Source organism: Schistocerca piceifrons, chromosome 3, assembly GCF_021461385.2.
Source record: "Schistocerca piceifrons isolate TAMUIC-IGC-003096 chromosome 3, iqSchPice1.1, whole genome shotgun sequence".
Taxonomy (NCBI): domain Eukaryota; kingdom Metazoa; phylum Arthropoda; class Insecta; order Orthoptera; family Acrididae; genus Schistocerca; species Schistocerca piceifrons.
The window spans coordinates 418,344,976-418,367,209 of NC_060140.1; the positions used below are offsets into that span (position 1 = coordinate 418,344,976).

General features: G+C 40.6%; 1 pseudogene; it reads left to right on the plus strand.

Moving 5' to 3' along the window:
• Positions 1-2,531: 2,531 nt before the first annotated feature.
• LOC124790251 lies at positions 2,532-2,649 on the plus strand (annotated as a pseudogene).
• The last annotated feature ends 19,585 nt before the right edge of the window (positions 2,650-22,234 follow it).

Below are 22,234 nucleotides of genomic sequence, written 5' to 3' on the forward strand. Positions count from 1 at the left end.
TATTGAGCGTGCAACTACTGAAAAGGCTGCTGCCTCTTCCCAGGAGCCACTCTTTTGCCTGGACTCTCAGCAGATACCCGTCCATTGGGGTTGCATCTGCGGTACGGCTATCTGTATCGAAGGCATGTAAGTCACGCCACCCCTGTCAAGGTCCATAGTTCATTACTGTATAAATCAGTAACTTAATTTAAACAATAAATTTCAAATTAGGGCAGTTCCTGAAATTTACTTATGGTTTACAACACAAGCAATGATAGACTAATAAGGCTCAGTCTTGCAACGTGACAACTGCCCCTGAAGACATATTGTGAACTTCCCTTTTAGGCGTGGGTGGTACCACTGGACCTGTTCAGAGAATAGTTCTCGTTGCTTTTCGGTTCTACAGCTCCTGTAAGCTACCGTCTGTAGTATATGGATACTCAAGTTCGTGTGGCCTACGAAATTACTGGCTCCTTAAATTTATTGCCGGGTGTTAATAATTTCTAGTAGAGTGTTTTGACCAGCCAGTAAAAATTAGCACGCAACGGATAACGCAATGTTACTTTTTTTTAACGACTACAGAAGGTACCTACACAGGGCTTACTAGGCAATATATATAGCTTTCATTTTCTTATGAAACTGGACTGCACGAACGTGTGCTTAAGTTGATGTTGACCAGTTTACTGTTTTAGTCCAATCCTGCACGTTTTTTCTTTTTGTAAACAAGAATTTCCATGGCTCACGAGCCTAAGGCTGTGATGAAAAGTGTCTAGCCCGGCACAACTGTCTGTGCCTGCCCTTCACGGTCATCGATTACCAAAACGTAAGTTCATCATGACTACACACACTTTCCTCAAATATCAGTTTATTTACCTATCCCCTCTTTCTAAATTCAAAGCCCGCTGTCTTTGCCTAGAAAGTTCTACCGCTTGTTCTCCTTATGCTCAGTGTTCTTGCTTCAAACAGGGGTTACTAATGAGACTAGTAGTTCTTAGTAGTTTCTCCTTTATCCCTTGACTTTTGCAAAATTGACAGTGCTCACCGTCACCAACTAACAGGTGTAGTAGCGCTAAATAGCCGCTGCCAAAGTCGCCGCCTCCTGTGTCCTGGCGGAGCGACGCAGCTATCTCCGTCTGACACGAAGTCTCGTAGCGATAACAGCCGGGGTCACCTTTGTAGTGGAAGTAGTTTGCCCGCTCAGACCGGCCGTGACCCTGCAGCAGGTAGCCGTGACGTGTGCCCTAGCGCTGGGGTCCGTCGCCTGCACGTGCCTTCGTTCCCGCGATCTCCATTCAGCCGCAGCCATTGCCGCTTGGTGCAGGGTAGGCAGGTAGTCCAAGACCCTGGGCCATCTGCTCGCGTCCTCGGGATCAGCTCTTTGACGTGTCCTTGCCGTCCGGAGCCGACCGGCTGCCCTTTGCTGCTCGCCGTCACCTTCCATCATTAGTGAAACAGTTGTTTCTTAAACTTTGGTGGTCCTTAATTACTCTTGGGGGTCCTCAGTCACTCTTGTTTGTACGTAGTACAAATTAATTAAGCAACAGTAGATGGAAACATAATTATTTACGGATTTCACCAGAACTTTACAATTAAAAGGCGAATCGTTATTAAAAAATAAAAAATAGAACAATCCTTAATCGCTATACAATACGTTCGCTTACTAACACAGACCTCTAAAATGTTTATTCTGTGCCGGCCGGAGTGGTCGAGCAGTTTAGGCGCTACAGTCTGGAACCGCGCGACCGCTACGGTCGCAGGTTCGAATCCTGCCTCGGGCATGGATGTGTTTGATGTCCTTAGGTTAGTTAGGTTTAAGTAGTTCTAAGTTCTAGGGGACTGATGACCTCAGAAGTTAAGTCCCATAGTGCTCAGAGCCATTTGAACCCATTTGCTCAGAGCCATTTCAACCATTTTGTCTATTCTGTTCAGTGAGGCATTTATTTACACTTAACTAAATGACTTAACACTACAAGCTTTTTTGTTTCCTGACAAACAACTGAATAAAGAAAATGTGTCTCAAAAAGTCTTTACAATATTGAGACGTCCTACCATTACTAGCCTATTTCATATTTTAAAAGGTATTCGATTGTCCATCAAGGAGAAAATTTTGGAATCACTTGGACAGGTATTTTGGGCTGTGAGAATCGGAATTCAGTTCACTACTCCATTACCACTATCAACATCTCCATGTCCTATTTTTCATGCTTACTATCTCATAGACTGTTTGGTCTAAGGTACATCCTGCTTACCGAAACATTCTCAAATCACATTCTGGTGTTACTATAGCACTTTCATTTAAAAAACCGGTTAGATGTTATTTTACTGTTCCTATACTACACACAGCAATAAAACAACAGGTGACGTATCTGCTCATCCATGAGTGTATAACCAGGATAACACACCATCAGATGACAAGTAGACAATCACATAGAAGAAGCAAAAAATATATAAAGTCAAAAGTAATTTTAACGACACCACTTAGTGTTATTACCACTTGGATCACTCTCAAATTACCCAAATCGGAAATTTTTGCTCTTTGTTCTCGCTAGTTTGGCAACGGCCTTGCCGCAATGGATACACCGGTTCCCGTCAGATCACCGATGTTAAGCGCTGTCGGGCGTGGCTGGCACTTGGATGGGTGACCATCCAGGCTGCCAAGAGCTGTTGCCATTTTTCGGGGTGCACTCAGCCTCGTGATACCAACTGAGTAGCTACTCGACCGAATAGCAGCGGCTCCGGACAAAGAAAACCATCATAACGACCGGGAGAGCGGTGAGCTGACCACGCGCCGCTCCTATCCGCACCTTCAACTACTAAGGATGACACGGCGGTCGGATGGTCCCGATGGACTACTTGTGGCCTCAAGACGAAGTGTTTTTCTCTCTAGTTTGGTTCGCTAAGGAAACCACTAGGGCGTTACTCATTTAAGATCTCATAGAAACTTTACACCTCCACTTCAGTTATTCCTAATTCATGTTATACATCTCAATCTATTGCCATCAGCATCTCGTTCTCTTTAGTGCCTTTTATTCCCTGTGAACAAAAAATTAAGCACAGATACCGCATATCACATACATCTAGTTAAAACCTAAGGGCACACTTTACATCTTATTCTACAAGTAGCATCTTTTACTAAATAAACATCAATCTCGACTGCAACCAGCACTCCCTTCTGTTACATCCTTGGGCTTCCTCTTTAGTTAGTCCTGCCTCCATTCCTCTGGATGGTTTACCTCCTGGATCCTTAACTTGCCTCCGTCTGATTTTCCTCGCTATGGTCTGTCATGCACTCTTTATAGAGTTCAGCTCTCCCTCGGGGTCTCTCAAAGTCATCACTGCCTAAGTCAGTAACACTCCATAGCGCTGCGTCTCTGCACACCACCATAACACAAATACAATACACAAAATTCGGCGCCTGTAGCAACCGACAATTGGTCCCGTCGCTCACTCACTCGGCGCGAGCCATTACTACACATAAGCGCATCTAAGGCGCGTTTCCCCATCATTGTACATAGCGAAAGGTTTTACCTTTCCTAGCGTAAGTACTTCTTGTTTCCCTTCCAAGTGATCATCGCTCCTCCAGACGAAATCACAACCATAACATACGAATATCTTCCTTCGACACTCGTTATTACAATTCATACCGAATAGATGAACAGGCAAAGACAGTAGTGTGCCAAATCTCTTTACACACTCTGTTGTAGAGTACTATTTTTATACAAAGCTAATCAGGCCGGGGCCGATTCTCTCTAAAGCGTCTCCAACCTCTATCATTGGGCCGTGGGCTCCAAGGTCCAGGTCCACGCCTGTCATTACCACGAGCATGATTGTTATTACGACCAAACTGAGGCCTCTAACTCTGGATGCGCCTCTGCCGATAATTCTCGTCCTGATTGCCTTCAATCCTAACGCCATGCTGCTGCTCAGTTACATTTCTTTCAGTCCCTAATTCTTACAACAGGTTCTGAAAACCACTAACGTCATCCATTCCTCTTCCGACGATTGTAATATCTTTGCGCAATTTACTAGGAAGCTTACTCAGACTAATTCTGTTAAGTTCCTTGGGGTGATATGGTGCATCGAGAAACTGATTACTTTTCATAAGCTTGAAACGTTCACAGCCTGCGATTATAATACAAAGCGCTACGTGGCATCACCAACATAAAAATCTAAACATCCTACTTACAAGCTCTCTGTCAAATTACACGGGGTGCTTGTATGTACTTTCAGCATAGTTTTTTCGCATCAAGATGCCTAACTTTCCCCGTTCTTGCACGCTCCGACACTAGAACTCGTTGAGGAAAGCCGTTTTAAAATACTCGTACGTTCGACAGTCCTGAAGCATTATTTGCGTTCGGGTAGCCGCTTCCCCTTTCTTGTGACTGCACGCAAATTTTATTCTGAGCACTTCTCCCCATGAGCCAGGTAAATAGTGCTCAAACTGGTTTAACCACATCGAGGGCGCTATGTCGTGATTTGGGTCTGGGAAAAGAGAGTAAGGTTGTACAGAGGCAAAGTGTCTCCTGCATTCTTCCTCGTCACTATCGTAACTCGTACCGCTGTTCACGTGCGTACAGGTGGCACCAAATTTCCTCTCAGATTACAGAGTCTCTCTTCGAAGTCACGTTATTCCTCGTCTTCTCCACGCCTGCGCTTACCGCTGGTGCTTTCCGCTCCTCTAACCGTGTTACTAATAGTAGCACTGCCCTCTGCGCTTTCGTTTTCCCGCAGCTTGTTATGCAAGTCAGCTATCAGGTCCTGATTGCGTTTGTTTATGTATGCTTACACCATTTTAAATTGCAGCAGTGACGGCACTTCTTTGGATTCCGCAATTGCGGCTGGCTGTGTCCTGTCCGAGTCTGCCTCATTCGTTAGCGTGATCTTTTCTACCGCACTCGTTAGCGAGACCACTTGATTAATTACTTTCTTAATTTCGTCAGCTTGCGCCGTAATTTGCGCACCCTGAGCCGCCGCTTGTTCGCTCACACGAGCAACCGCCTCTCCTTGCTCCTTGCAGACGTCTACTAGGACTTCCTTTATTTGCGACTCCGAAGGAATGATTATTTCTCGCGAGGACAGTTCGTTTTCTAATATAATTACACGATCCCTTATCATTTAACTACAATATAGCACATCAGCAACTGGAATCAGTTAATTCCATAAATTATCTGGGAGTACGCAATAGGAGTGATTTAAAATGGAATGATCATATAAAGTTGATCGTCGGTAAAGCAGATGCCAGACTGATTCATTGGAAGAATCCTAAGGAAATGCAATCCGAAAACAAAGGAAGTAGGTTACAGTACGCTTGTTCGCCCACTGCTTGAATACTGCTCTGCAGTGTGGGATCCGTACCAGATAGGGTTGCTAGAAGAGATAGAGAAGATCCAACGGAGAGCAGCGCGCTTCGTTACAGGTTCATTTAGTAATCGCGAAAGCGTTACGGAGATGATAGATAAACTCAAGTGGAAGACTCTACAGGAGAGACGCTTAGTAGCTCGGTACGGGATTTTGTTGAAATTTCGAGAATATACCTTCACCGAGGAGTCAGGCAGCATATTGCTCCCTCCTACGTACATCTCGCGAAGAGACAATGAGGATAAAATCAGAGAGATTAGAGCCCACACAGAGGCAGTCCGACAATCCTTCTTTCCAAGAACAATACGAGGCTGGTATAGAAGGGAGAACCGATAGAGGTACTCAAGATACCCTCCGCCACATACCGTCAGGTGGCTTGCGTGGTATGTATGTAGATGTAGATTTTCAAGTCTGCCGGTGGCCTCACTGACTTCAGTTTGCACAGATTGTATCTCCTTTAACATTGAGTCAGCTAGTGTTTGATTTCCAGCAGCTGCTGTTTCGATCCTAGTTTCTAACGCTCCTAGGCGTTCCTGATAGTGCCCTAGCTTGCGTTCTTGTTCGTCAGATCGCGCATTTATTTCTCCTATTTGATTGTCCAGTTTCCTTGTCTGGTCATCTCGCAAAAGTCTCAAGTTATCACTTAATGCTTTATTGGAGTCAATCTGCAAGGTCAAATAATTATTAGCCATTTTCTACTCATCAATTTGCTGCTTCATGGACTGAAGAATGCTTGCTAGAAACGTGTTCTCCATGTTCATGCTTTCCGCGCTCGACAAGACTGTTGGAAGCGGTTCTTCCGCAATTTCACTTCTCGCACCCTCGTTAATGCTGGCGGTCTCCAAGATCGTCCCCATGCTGCCTACCTCGGGTTCCGTTATGGTCGCGCCGGGCCTACCAGTTTGTTCGCCAGCTGTGGTCAGCCGAACTTGCGGGTTCACTGCCACGCTTTCGGACACATGCACACGGCAATGCCGGCGCGCTCTCCATACTACCGTTTCCAACACTAAGCATGTCCATATTCACTATACTTTTAGCGCGCGCCCTGGTAATAATCTGACTCATTACCTATCTGTACTGTTATTGCCACTATTTCCTACCTCTTATACAGTTTGCAAGCACAAAACACGAATGATAAATTGTAATTGCCTAAGTTCAAATTTAAAAAATCCCTTCAATTATACAATAGAACACAACACACACAAAACAACAGAATACAACACAAATGAAGACAACGCTGTATTCAACACAAACAGAATTGTGCTAAGCTGTAAAAGGAAAAATAATCATTAGTAGACAAAAATTTTGATATAATTAATACTTCCTAATTACTGACCAGAAGGACCTGTGACTCGCAATCCTGGACATGGTCGCCACGTGCAACGTGACAACTAATCGTGGAAACATATTGTGAACTTATCTTTTAGGTGTGAGTGGTACGACTGGACCTGTTAGGAGGATTGTTGTCCTTGCTATTCTGTGCTACAGCTCCTGTAAGCTACCGTCTCTAGTAAATGGATTCTCAAGTTCGCGTGGTCCACGAAATTACTGGCACCTTAAAATTATTGCTCGGTATTAATTTCTAGTAGAAGGTTTTGACCAACCAGTAAAACTTAGCATGCAGCGGATAACGCATTTTTTAATCATTATTATTTTTTTTAACGAGTACAGAAGATTCCTACACAGAGCTAACTAGGCAACATATATAGCATTCATTTTCTTAATTTCGTGACCCAGGATTCGACAGAGGTACTGATTTTGACCTATTCTCTATGATGAGGGAGCAAATAATTAGCAAAAGATATGGCTTAAAATATGTTTATTCAGCATCAATGGCGTTCAAACCACTGGACTAATTTCTGTTGCAATGAACATGATCACAATTGGCCTCACTAGTTAACATCGTTCAGTTCCACCACGTAATTATGGAATGGGAGACTGGAGCGCAGACCTAGCTTCAAGGTATTTATCTTCGAACACATGCTTATTGTATTAAATTGCTATTGGGCACGGAAACCAGTTGAGAAAAGACGCTACAAGGGAACTAGATTGGGGTGGAAGAGAATTTCAAAAGTCTTTGTCAAGTCAAAGGGCATTAAAATCAGATCCTTTGCTAAATGCACGAGCTTAAACCGTGTATATTCCGTAATGCACAACAGTGCCAACAAATCAAATAGTTATGGGGGAGCACACGAAACATCACACGTGGCCAAGTTTCAGTGGGCTACAAAAATCCAGAAAAATACGGAAACACGAGATTATTATTTCGCTATTTACACTCGCGCAGCATCGTATGGTTAGCCATCGTTTACAATACATTTTCAGTCCGAAACTACATAGAGTCAATGTGGTGGTTGGTCCGATCTACCACGTAGCGCGAAAATAAATCCACAAAGGAAACATATAGAAAATAAATAAAAATCCCCAAAATTTTACTGATAATGAAGGAGCAGATTAAAACACATTTAATGAGTGAATTTCCGTTAAGCGGACAGCAATAATAACGACCGCGAGCTCCACGCCTATTGTGCTAGCGTGACCAAAGCCTAAACGTAAAGCTCAGCTGAAACGTGAATAAACTGTGAAAATAAACTCCCTTATGGGGGTTTAGTGGTTATCTTGCATCCGATTTGAACATCTGGACTTCATTACTTAACAGATTTCACACAATTTAAAACTTTGTTACTTTACCAAATCGAGAGCTACGTCTCCACGTTTGTTCAGTGCCGGGTCCCAGGAGCAAAAGGCGACCGGACACCTCGCCTAACCGAACTTCGTTCAAAAGGTGGTGGTGGGAAGATTCGCCAACCTAACAGAGCCCAACCGCGAGACTTCGCGAGCTGTTTGACCTGACTTGCCCACCATCTTTGCTAAAATTGCTCACGTTTAGGGGGTTGGTACTATCCCACCACAGAACCATTCTACACATGCACAGCTACGACCTTTGACCAAGCTTTCTGCTACATCATTAACTATCTCAATCACACAAACCAGGTCGCATAAAGGAATGTCAACTAGGAAATGTGGCACACATAAAATGTATGAACGACTGAATAAATAAATAAACACTTGGTCCATTCACTTCTGTATGTTACCCTAGTCATTACTTCTGCTGAATAAAAAAAGCTCCCGCAATAGTTCTCATGTCCTAGGATTTATTCAAGAAAATATGGAACGGACAACAAGTTCCGTTTCAGTCTTAGTAAACGCTGAAACTAATATGGTATTGATTCTGGAGTTAGCGACAGCTTTATGCAAAAATGCAATGAGTTTAAACAGTAGAAGGTCAAAATAATATATCTCTCTCAGTGCTTTAGCTCTGTAATATAATGGTTTCTGCTTCAAACACAGGTTCGAATGACTATGTTAGTCTACTATAATGAAAAGTCTCTGAACACGATAAACATGGTAATTGCGCTCACTTACTCTTTACTGGTGATGGTAAGCTTTGGATAACATATAAATCGGCAAATTAGTTATTGCGCTGTGATTTTTATCTTATGGTACCACCTCCGGTCTTCACAACTGTACACTTGAGACTTCGCCTTTCCGTTGCTGTGTACAGCCCGTGAAATTGTCTCAATATTGTTGCTATCTAACAGCATGGTATCTCCGTTAACTTCAAATATGCACGCTGCACAGCGAGTTCTGCAAAACCAGGGGTTGGGGACAGTACATTTCGACTTTCTGCAGCCAACAATACGAGAAACCACACAAATGGATTCCTTCTTATTTCAGAACTACTTTGTTTTCTGATTGATTACTTCGTATGATGATTGACTATGGGAACTAACGAACCCTATTAACAAATTTGCCCACTGAATTTATTATAAATTTTTGTACATGTATTACTGTGTCTTGATTTCTGTTCATTTAATGTAAACTGATGCGCATATACAAGTGTTATTTCGCTTCTGTCCTAAACCTACGATTAAAAATGTGAAATATGATTCCAGTTGTGACTATACAATTTACAGTAGCAATTTCACTATCGGAAACACGCAGACAGTACCCACACCTCATCTCAGGTAACCATACTATAAGTAAACTTCATGGAGAAACAAACAGTGTTAGTATGAAAGGCTTTTTGACTCAATATTATTAAAAATCATCCAAACAAAATGAGACTACTATTGTTTTGTCAAGCAAATTTCATTACTGGGGTATCCAATTTCGAATATCATTGTTATCTAACAATGGATATGTAATTATCGTTCTTCACTATGACTGTTATTGGTAATATTATGAGTGCAGTTACCTGTAACAACGTACCTTTTTTTTTAATAATGTACTAAATGAGGCAATGTAAAATATTTCGTATAATGATATCTGGATTCACTTTTATTATTATGGTAGTGGTAGAATATCTTGAGTCAACCTTGAACTGGAAATAAATAACAGTTACTTGACGCAGTGTAAACGAGCACTGATTGACATCAGCAGAGAGAATCACACAAATAACTTCTTTGATGCATTAAGAAAGTGGACGAAGGGTATATAGGCGAATTCTGTACTTGGAGCTGGAGTATTGAGACTACAATCACATACCAGCTTAGGAATAGTATGTGTGTTAGGATACACTGTTAGATAAACACTGGATGTTCAAAGTGAGTAATGAATAGTTAGTAATACTGATTAATTAAGGTCACTTCCATGTGCCAAATAGCAAATGGATATATCTCAACATTTATGTGTACCATATGTTGGCATGGAATAAAGATAAATGAGAATTAATTTTAATTAATGTCAGTCGCTAATCTTATCATGTTAATGCAATATGAATACAGTACAACAGCTTGTATCTAAAATAATTAGAGATGGATCACCTGGTGAGGTATTGGGTAAGGTGCGCATCCACAGAGGTTCAAACGTTGCTAATTTATAATTACACTGCAGTTAATATAAATACTAAACTAAAATGCACAAAAGTGTACTGTGTAGTTAAGTGGCTAGGAGAGAAGTTTTATGGTCAGTTTGAACATAAAACTGAATTAAACTGCAACTTTTTCTTTGCTCATATTTTACTGATTAAATCTCGGATATTTGCAGAATTTGATATAGTGTGCAGATGGGGCCAAATACTTTTTGGATCTATTAAGTGAGGCGATCAGGTTCAGATATAAGAGAAAGTTAGATGTTGTCTGCACCATTAAACATGTACACATTAGTGAAACTGAGGATGAAAGGAATAATGTTTCTAACTTCAAATTTTTTAAACAAGTAAGTAACCCAGGATATACTAATTTCCTCAGTCTTTAATTTACAATCAGATTTAAAGACAACGTGATCAAAAACATAATAACTGATACACAAGCAGCGTATGACATGGCTCACCTCCCAGTTTACCATCAAAATGGTATTACAAATAATGTCTCTATGCTAAGTGGAGTGCTGCTAAAACGAGACAGGAATACCAAATGTTGTAAACACTATAAAAAGAAACTAACGCAGGTTGTAAATAATAAGATAAGTCTGCATAATTCAGTTACCACAAAATCAGATAAAGTCAATATCTTAGTCATTATAGATGTACCAGAATATAATAACAAGCTACAGAAGTTGTTTGATATACTAATTTTACAAATATGAAGAAAGATATGAATAATAAATTTAATGCAATGATAAAAAGCCCTGAAACACTGTGAAATGATCTTCTCAGCATAAGAGATGAGTGTCTGTGTAATAATGAACTGCAGAACTCCAGGCTTGAGAGCCAACCAAAAATTCACAAACGTAATGCTCAAATTGATCCAGTCATTAACTGCTTCAAAAGCGCTATGTTTCTCATTATTAAAAAATTAAACAATGTGATAAATAAAGGTCTGCACACTAATATCTTGGTTAAAAATGCAGGGGACACAGCGAATGAAATAAAAACGTATAAATAAGACCAGAGGAGCAAACTTTGCTGCCTCATTTGATATTGTAACCTTCTAGCCTAATGTACCAATGATGGAAGCAATTACTATTATGAAAGATCATATGCTTCATTATAGAAAAGTTAATCTAAACTGTAGAGCTACTACAACTGAACTAATGATTTAACTACTTTTTATTCAATTACAAGGTGTACTCTCAACCTTAAAGTATTGCAATGGCAACTGTATAGCTCGTATATTAGTGGATTTTTTTGTAAATCGCATTGAGAAGAAATTTTTTAATGAATACAAACACAGCTGTAAAGAAATAGTGTAACAGCCTAGTATTAATTTCCTGATCTGCCTATCACTAGGAATAACACTAGCCATTACTTTAGAGTTCACTGGAAACCAACAATAAGAGATAAAGTTATCCACAGTTCCTCATGCTACTCAGAGTAACATAAGAGGTTTTACTTGATACCAGTCATCGCTATTATCCCGGAAACGCCCCTCAGGTAGGAATAGATTAATTAGAAACTGTAGATACTGAAATTTTTTGCTGCTGCGAACAGATATGAGAGCAATACAATCGACCAGTTAGTCAGAAAGAAGAAACGTGATCACGAAAAGATACATTCAGATACTGTTCTGTAAAATGAAAGTGCACCTCAGTTTTCAGTCCAGCAACTTCTGAGGCAAGATACGAGTAATCCAACATGCCACGCAGAAATATAACCCGTTTACCCAGTTGGGGTTTTCAAAATCAGCTGTGGCACTTGTGACATTTCTACATCAGGCAAATGGAGAGATCATTTAACACACGATTTGTAGCGCTAGCAATGCTGCATTATTTGAGTCTCACCTGCATAGTAAGAGACAACCCATAAAACATATTTATGACAACCAGTGCTTATCGTATAATGTAGGTAAATGATCCGCTATAAATATTTTAGCAGAGATCGAGATTTATAATCGTTTTAATAAAATTTTAAACGAACATATATATCTGAAAAATAGAGTACTTTTATTACATTTTATAGAGAATTCTATAGAAAATTACCAAACTATCAGTTTAATAAGCCACGGCTGCAAACTACTAACACGAATTCTTTATAGACGAATGGAAAAACTGGTAGAAGCCGACCTTGGGGAAGATCGGTTTTGATTCCGTAGAAATGTTGGTACACGTGAGGCAATACTGTCCATACGACTTATCTTAGAAGATAGATTAAGGAAAGGCAAACCTACGTTTCTAAATTTTGTGGACTTAGAGAAAGCTTTTGACAATGTTGACTGGAATACACTCTTTCAAATTTTGAAGGTGGCAGGGTTAAAATACAGGGAGCGAAAGGCTATTCACAATTTGTACACAAACTAGATGACACTTGCAAGAGTCGAGGGACATGAAAGGGAAGCAGTTGTTGGGAAGGGAGTCAGACAGGGTTCTAGCCTATCCCCAATGTTATTCAATCTGTATATTGAGCAAGCAGTAAAGGAAACAAAAGAAAAGTTCGGAGTAGGTATTAAAATCCATGGAGAAGAAATAAAAACTTTGACGTTCGCCGATTACATTATAATTCTGTCAAAGACAGAAAAGGACAGTGTCTTGAAAGGGGGATACAAGATGAACATCAACAAAAGCAAAACGAGGATAATGTACTGTAGTCGGATTAAACCGGGTGATACTGAGGGAATTAGATCAGGAAATGAGACACTTAAAGTAGTAAAGGAGTTTTGTTATTAGGGGAGCAAAATAACTGATGATGGTCGAAGTAGAGAGGATATAAGATGTAGACTGGCAATGGAAAGGAAATCGTTTCAGAAGAAGAGTAATTTGTTAACATATGGTATAGATTTAAGTGTCAGAATGTCGTTTCTGAAAGTATTTGTATGGAGTGTAGACATGTATGGAAGTGAAACATGGACGATAAATAGTTTAGACAAGAAGAGAATAGAAGCTTTCGAAATGTGGTGCTACAGAAGAATGCTGAAGATTAGATGGGTAGATCACATAAGTAATGAAGAGGTATTGAATAGAATTTAGGAGAAGAGGAGTTTGTGGCACAACTTGACTTAAAGAAAGGATCGGTTGGTAGGACATGTTCAGAGGCATCAAGGGATCACCAATTTAGTACTGGAGGGGAGCGTGGAGGGTAAAAATCGTAGAGGGAGACCAAGAGATGAATACACTAAGCAGATTCAGAAGGATGTAGGCTGCAGTAGGTACTGAGAGATGAAGAAGCTTGAACAGGGTAGAGTAGCATGGAGAGCTGCATCAAACCGGTCTCTGGACTGAAGACCACAACAACAACAACAACAACGCACCTCTGTCCAGAGCGTCACCAGATACGTCTTCGCTTGTCATCAGCACTCAGTTCGCAGCGGGACTCATCACTAAGGACAGTTCTACTCCAGCCAATGAGATTCCAGGCCGAAGACTGTGGAGACGCTCTGGACAGTGGTCGCCCACCACACGACCAGATAATCAGAATTAATGATACGGTGAGCCGTTTCTTTTCAAAGCAGGACCTCTTTGATTGTCATCCGCGGCACTCATACACCATAGCGGTGTTCCTACGATATTATACCTTGTTATGTTGTCCTTCATGGCAAGCTATCCTGGGCATATATTTGAGCAAAATAATGCCAGCTCGCACCCGGCGAGAGATTCTACTTCTTTCCTATCAAACCCTATCTTTTCCAGCAAGGTCGCTGGTCGCTGAATTTCTCCCCAAACTGAGAACGTTTGGAGCGATATTGGCAGGATCGTCAAAACAGCTAGGTACTTTGACGATGTAACGCGCCAATTGGACAGCATTTGGGTTGATATCCTTCAGGAGAACATCCAACAACTCTAGCAATCATAATCAAGCCGAATAACTCCTTGGGTCTGAATAGGATTCTAAAATTCTGCGTGGTTTCTGTTTGTTCTAAGTCGTGTCTCCCTACCACTTTCGCGCAACGACGCTCTGAGCGTGTTTTTTTAGGGAATTGACTAGTTTGAACCTGGGACCTGTTGCTGGTAAGGAGACGCCAGACCACACATGACATGTAGAGTTCAGAAGAGTTCAGTGAGATTAGCGATGATATAATCAAATACTTAATGATTTCAGCGTCAGCTCCACTGCACTCCCTGTAAAAGTGTCTTAATACTAACTAAATTTAGTGGAAGGGGTTCAAGGCTTTCCTATTTTTAGTTAGCTGGTAAAATAACGCGAAAAAGCAGTTAAGTTTACCATTGGAAATTTTATTCTACTCACAAAACATTGATTATAAATTGCACTATTGATAAAAGGAAATATTTTAATACAGGATGATAAAAGCAACTGCGTTCAACAAAAATGTGAACGAATATTCCCTGAATGGGTTTCCAAGTTCTACAATGGATCGAAGGATGACCTATGCCATATCACATCTATAATCTAGGTTTAAATTAAGTTTCACAAAAGAGAAAACTATCAAAATGGTCTACAGTGACCCTCAATTATCTTTAATTACTTATCTAACTTGTCGTAAATTACAGCGGCTGATGTGGCTTCTCAATAATTATACAACAGAAAAATCATCGCGTTTCAAATTTTTACTTCAAGTAGCAAATATGAACACCATGAGATTTAATTGACGATCGACATTAGTATTACGTAAAAAGGGGATGTAACAGATGAGACTTCTGCAGTTCTGAGTGAAGCTTTATGCGCTGTTATGCGGCATCACGTGTGCTCATTACCTTGTCGGTGTTTAGGCAGCGTCAGGGGGCGGCGGGCGGCAAAGCTCTATGCACCTCGCCGTCTCGGAAGCAATTCTCTCCTTACTTCTCCTTACTACAATTTACCGAAGTTGGTTTAAAAAAGCTATCTGGCCGTGTTTTCAACTGACCAATCAGGGTCTCAATGTTAACCTTAAGCTCCACCTACAAAATTCTGTCCATCCAATGAGAAACGTTATACTTTTCGTGGTGGGGCAATGTTTTAACGTTTGCAACGTAACAGAGACGCGAAAAAGTCTCACGCTAAAACTTGCAGCTGGTGTGGACCTTTTAGTGTTATCGTAAGATCTATACTGTTCTTCTGGAGGGCTCTATCTTTTAACATGTGCTGGGGGGGGGGGGGGTGGTTTTGGCGGTCGGTTGGCAACGTGGGTGTTCGTCCCTTATCGTAGGGCCTCCTAGCCTACACGATTCTGCTCTCGGCTTCTGTTCTCGTTTCTTCCTAGGAACTGCGTCTGTTTCACGGTGGTAAGGTATGACGTGCATTTAGGCGTTCTTGTGTTAGTCTGTGGTATTCCATTTGCTCACTCGTTGATCGCATTACTTTGGTTAATTTAATGTCAGGATTTATTCGGAGCTGTGTGACATAGTGTCGGATTTGCTATCATGTCAGGGTTTTCACGGAAGGTGTTGGATTTGCCTGACACCTTACAGGATCAACGTGTTATTTACTTCCTCAAATTATGAAGCTCTTGCTCTTGAATAAATCTTTCATTTATCCTGCAATTGCCGGTCGGGGTGGCCGAGCGGTTCTAGGCGCTTCAGTCTGATACCGCGTCACCGCTACGGTCGCAGGTTCGAATCCTGCCTCAGGCATGGATGTGTGTGATGTTCTTAGGTTAGTTGGGTTTAAGTAGGTCTAAGTTATTGGGGACTGATCACCTCAGAAGTTGTCTCATAATGCTCAGAGCCATTTGAATCATTTTTATCCTGCAGTTGTAATCATGTGTTTATCTGTACATGTACAACTCATCTAACGATTTTCGTCCCATTCAGGTAATTACTTCGTGATGGGTAGTGTTTTTTTCATCTTAGAGTGTTTATTAAATATATGTCGTTTATCGCCATCCAAATGTTCATTGAAGTATCGTATTAAAAATTACTTATGACCCAAAAGTGCGTTAACATTTGATAATGCACTAATTCGTGGAATAATTTAGATAGAGAGATAAAATTTGACACAATTGCCTGAAATGACTGGTGTTTCATTGAAACCAAAAACGATTGCAATAACTAGCCAACAGATTGCTCTGAACAGCAACACGGCAATGACGCCGCATGAGAAACGTATGGAAAATGAGCTATAGTGACAGAGGGACTCAATGAACGACCAATGGCGGTGTGTTAACCTTACCGGAAGAGGCACTATTAGTGTCGCTTTACTATGAGAGTGGAAAATCCGCTACTGCAGCTCTACCATCTTATCGCCATAAGAAGAGTGTGAAAGAATAAAGGTACTGTGACAAGTGTCACAGTGAAGAAAATGACCAGTAAGTTCGAAGTCAATTGTTTTTTCGACGATAATACCCATAGTGGACGACCAGACAAAAGTGCTACTGTTGCTCAGACTTTAGCGGATTCATGTCTTGCCAGTGAATTTACTGATCAGATGTCATAAAATGATTTCAGAGAGTATTCCATCTTGAACAGGTGCATTTATTACGTTTCCTGTACGACGTTTACTCAATACATAAAGATGAAGTAAAGAAAATCACATTCGGCAATGGAATAAAATATTTTAACAGTAACAGTATGTTATAGTATTACATACTCTGTTTTATTGTCACAGTTTGAGCTACTACAAATAGCACAGTGAACGCATTACCGCGGATTCAAAGTTATCACCCAGGATAGCAATAAAAATTTATGTGCCGGTAACCTCCGCAGATGATGAAGAGATAGAAAGAATGTATGACGTAATAAAAAGAAACTATTGAGATAGTTAATGGAGATAAAAAGATGTCATGAGGGACTTGAATTCGATAGAACGAAAAGACGAGAAGGAAAGAGAGTAGGGGAACTCAGATTTAGGCAGAAGAATGATGGGGGAAGCTGGCTGGTAGAATTCTCTATAGAGTAAAATTTAATTATTGCTAATACTTTGTTTGAAAAACATGAAAGAAAGCTGTATACTTGGGAGATACGTGGAGACACCGAAAGGTTTCAGATGAATTAAATAAAGGCAAGACCGATTTTGAAGCCAGATTTTAAACTGTAAAATATCTCTGGAGGAAGATGAAGATTCTGGGTCTCGTTCATTGGTTATAAACTGCACACTAAAACGACAGAAATTGCAGAAAGTTCGTACATAAGGCGATAGGAGCTGGATATATCGATACATCGAAATGACCAGAGGTTTTGAGATTTCCAAACATAACAGCAGGCAACGACTGACTGTAACTGCAGTAAGGAGTACACTAAACAAGAAAATATAGCTTTGGGATATGAAACTGAAAACGAATAAGAGGATGAAATAGACAAAACGACAAGAGGCAGCATAAGTCAGTCAATGATACAAAAAATACTGAAAAATTAAATAGCAAAATGGAGTAAAGACGTCTAAAATATAAGATTGATAGGTGGTGTGGAATGGCTAGGCGAGAAATGAATGGCTTGATTATGAGTAAGGAAAAGGATATTTGCTAAGAGAAGCACGTGTATGCCTACGAAGTGCTCAGGTGGCAAGTGCAATCTAAGCAAAGAGAAGGATATACGGTTGGAGTAATGTGCAGAAGATCTATACGAGGGAAACAAGTTTAGAAACAGTATTATAGAAACAGACGAGGAAGCAGACGAAGATGAAACGGGAGATACAATACTACCAGACGAATTTCACGAAATACTTAAAAAACTTACAAACTCTGTGGAGTAGGCGGACTCCTATCACTGACACTATGAACATGCTGCACTGTTTCTTCCGATACCTGTGGTCGTCCATGACGTGACTCATCACACACACTGCTGACACGCTTAAATTTATTCACAAGCAGACAAATGTGTGCCATTGAAGGGGCTGGTTTGTGAAATTTACCGGTAAATTCCGCTCTGGCGTTTTCATATGACAATCCGCGTACCCTGCACAAACAGTGGCAACCCGTTCTCCTGTACAAAACATATTGTGCGGAGGTAACAGTATCTGCAGAGAATAGAACAACAAATAAGCATTTTCTTGGAAATGGATAGCGACTTTAGAGACGCGCTGTGCTTTGCAGAATGCACGTTAAATGCGCTACATGTAGCATTTGTTATGCGGTCCAGGTACATCGTAAATGCCTCTTCATTTCTAGGTTACTTACAATTGTTTTTCTTTGAACGTCAAAAGGAGATATTTTTTGAAAGAATATTTTATTATGTCACAAACATGAATTAATGATCATAGGAATGAAGCAGGTAAATAAAGAAACTGGTCTATTTAAATTACTCTTCTTTACATTTGAAACTTTTAGCTTGATGTCTAGGTATAAGTAACAGTTGATACTGATTAGAGGTACTTGTTTCTGAAATTCTAAAGTATTTGCACTGCTCTCGCATTGGTGACACGTCTAATAATAAGTACACCGTTAATGCATCGAATGGGATTTTTTAAAAACAGTTTGGTCAAAAGTAAAGTATATATCATCATATGAAAAAGCCATATAAATTGAGGAATTGTGCTATACTGTTTAATCTTAACTGTAGGCATACATAAAAGTTTTTACTCAGTTGTTAGATTCGCTAACTGCACTAAATAAATAACTCCTGCTTTCATCAAATCTTGTAGCTCGATCTCTAGGTATCGATGACAGTTGATATGAATTGTAACCAATTATTTGTAGTATTCTAATGCGATTGTTCTACTGTCTCACTGGGGAAACACGTTTAATAACAAAAAGTATGACATTCCTACATATAGTTTTCGAATTTAAGAATCGAGTTTCGACCTATTACATTGCGATGTGACCAGATTAGCAAGTTATACTATGCATGGCTTTTCTGTTATCAAGATTACATTTTCATCCTCCGTTTAGATATAATATGTGAGAACCATTATATTAATCATGCAAGCACTGGTGAATAAAGCTCCAGATCCTTGTGGTAGAATACTACGCTAATGCGTGGTTACAGTGGCCTCTTAAGCTATGATAAGGTGACATAAGCTTTTCCTGTAATACGCTAGCATCTGCTAGGAATTTCAGATACTCTACGACTTCTATTAAGTTTTGACAATGTACAATTCTTGGAGGAAATGTATCTTTTTGTCACATAATAACCGAGATGATGTATCACTCCGTGTCAATGATCCCTACATCCAGTTCCAGTGTCTAGATGCATACAATAGTATAGCAAGGGGACAAAATTTTTTAAAAAATCTGTCTTATCCCGATATTTCAGTACAGAAAGTAGAGATGGAATAACGTTTCGAACCTTGCTACGTATCCTATGTACTGGCATATCTTGTTATTTATTGATTGACCTATTTATACAATAATTTATAACGATACAATTTTAACTTAACGGATGATGCCACGATTTCAAGGACGTGAAATCCGAGGACACTACCAACCAATTGCATAGGACGTAGTGCATGATCTTATCTGTCTTCCTGCATCCCTTGGGATACCTGTCTACTCTAGAACACATCATCAAACACAAAAAAGTTACTCAACTATAATCGTAACAAAGAATCGAAGCGTCTCTTCCCATTACTACATATCTGTAAATTTTCCAACATATGTAGTTTCCTTCACTTCTGTGATTTGTGTAGAATTTTCATGTTATGACGTATGTCACTATTTTTTATTGTTTATTTATTGATTTATTTTTAAAATTCTGTTGTGCATATTGGTATGTTACTTATAACTGATGAAGAAATACCTACCCGTCCGCCCAGCATAAAAACCATCACACTAACAACGGTTTAATTTATATACTGTCTGTTTATTGCATTTTCTTCGTTATTGTCGATATGGCATGTAACTTTCGATTTCAAAGTATTAGTATTGCTAAATGCCATAATAACATGGAATTATTGAAACTGTCATTCAATCCCATCACTACTGTTTGGATAGTAGTGATATCAGGACATGATATCTGTTTTTGAAAATTTATCCCCTTTCTGTACTACCGTGGGCACATAGACATAGGAACTGGATGTAATGGAGCGTTGTACGGATGTGATACATCACCATGATTAGTATGTGGTAAAAAAAACAAAAAACAAAAAAACATTTCCTCCAAAAACTGTACGTTGTCTGAAAATCATAAAAGTCATGCATTATCTGAATTTCGTAAGAGATGCTAGTATAATGTAATATTAGCTTATATATTTCCTTACCACAGCCTAGAACGCCACTACAACCATGTGTTAGCGCAATAGTCTATCATCAATAGTCTATTATCAGGATGTGGAGCTTTACTTACCGGTGCTTCCACAGTCAATACCATGGTTCTCACAATACACTGCTGGAAAAAAATTGGGAAAACCATTCAGGGATTTCGAATGCAATCAAGATTTATTGTTGCCACAATGTATATGGAGTACATGAAATGATTACATTCACAGATCAATAGCACAAGCGGTTTGGTGATACCAGGTGTTGACCCAAGCTGAAACACCCGGGTGGCAGTACAGCCGGTGACTCTGGCATCCAGTTGACTGTACAGATGGTGAATACTGTCCTGGGGTATGTTGCGCCAAGTCTGCTCGACATGTTCACGTAGTTCTGCTACAGTTGGTCATCGAGTCACACGAGTCAATTCTCGACCCATCATAACCCACACGTGCTCGATTGGAGACAAGTCTGTGATCGTGCTAGCTAGGAAAGTCACTGGAGATCTTCACAGGCGAGGAGCATCTTGTTGGAACAACACACCACCTTCATGTTGCAAGAACGGCAAAAGAATGGGTCTAAGAGCTTTCTGAACATACCGAGCGCTGGTGAACATACCCACCAGAAACACAAGAGTTGTAGTTATCGCACTCAAGACCGTAAGCTTTGGACGGAGCCAGTATGTTTTCGACGAGAGCACTCTACGAGACAGCGCTCACCGGCTATACGCAAACGACCATTACTTGCGTGCTGGCATATTCTACTTTCATCGCTAAAGACAAAAGGACGCCATTCCATCTTCCAAGTGATCCACCAGTAGAGCCGCGCACGTCGATGCTGTGGCGTGAGTGGAAGACGGGCTAGAAGTGTGCTTGCCCGTAGACCCACTACTGACAACCAGTTCACAACAGGTTTTGTTGAAATGTATAGGCACACAAGCCCTCTTATTTGTGCTGTGGCAGCTGTTAGATCTGACATGCTACTCTTAAAGTATGACGATACTGGCGTGCGTCTACACTGCACTCGTCTATGGGAGTGAGAATGTTCGCGTGACCACTGATGCCAGCATTGTTGCGCAACAGACGGAGTACGTCCAACTTGTGTGGATATTATCCAAAAGGAGCATTCCGCCACTCGGAAGGGCGCAATTTGACAGGTTTCAAACTTGGTCAGTTAGTTGTAGCAAACCCGCGTGCGTCTCCATGGCATGATTGACTGCTTGCTTCACATGTTCGCATCACTCTGTGCCTTATGGCTCCGAGCATTCCCTGTTAGAGGGTAGACACAGACGGTTCTCTGGTAGCTATGCCACTACGCTATCGTTTGGTGGACGATGTGGAAATCATTAACAGTGTATATAGTATCACGCAGGTGTTATACGCCGTCATCGGATCGAAATCGACGTTGTCTTTGCAGGTGTAGTGATGTTTTTCTGGCATTGTATATGGAGGATGAAAATGTAATCCTGATACCAATACCGTCACGCATAGTACGAATTGTTGATTCTGACTGTTGTTTAAGGAGACTAAACAGGTAAGGTCATCAGTCTGCTATTCAGCGGCATCCTGCCCCCCCTCCACCACCACCACCACCACCACCACCACCACCATCCTCAGAGCAGTCAGTTTTCGTAGAGAGTAAAATCTGTGTGCAAGTATGAGAAACCGTTCTAATGGTTTGTGTAACATTTATCTGAGGCAGAACAAGTACGAATTGCTAAAGTGTCACATTACGCTGTAATAGATCGAAGCTTAGATTGCTAACAGTGCATAACTATCTGCATTAATGCAACATTCTGTCATTAAACCCGTTTCTCCAGTGAAACAGGAATGCAGCTGCTTTCGAATACCAGAAACAGCTGTTTGCAGTCGTATCAATTGTTAGTGCTACCTAGCCATCGAGCAGCAAATCTTACACGTAACCAGGACTAATTTATATAGTGCAGTTAGCAATACCTAGCA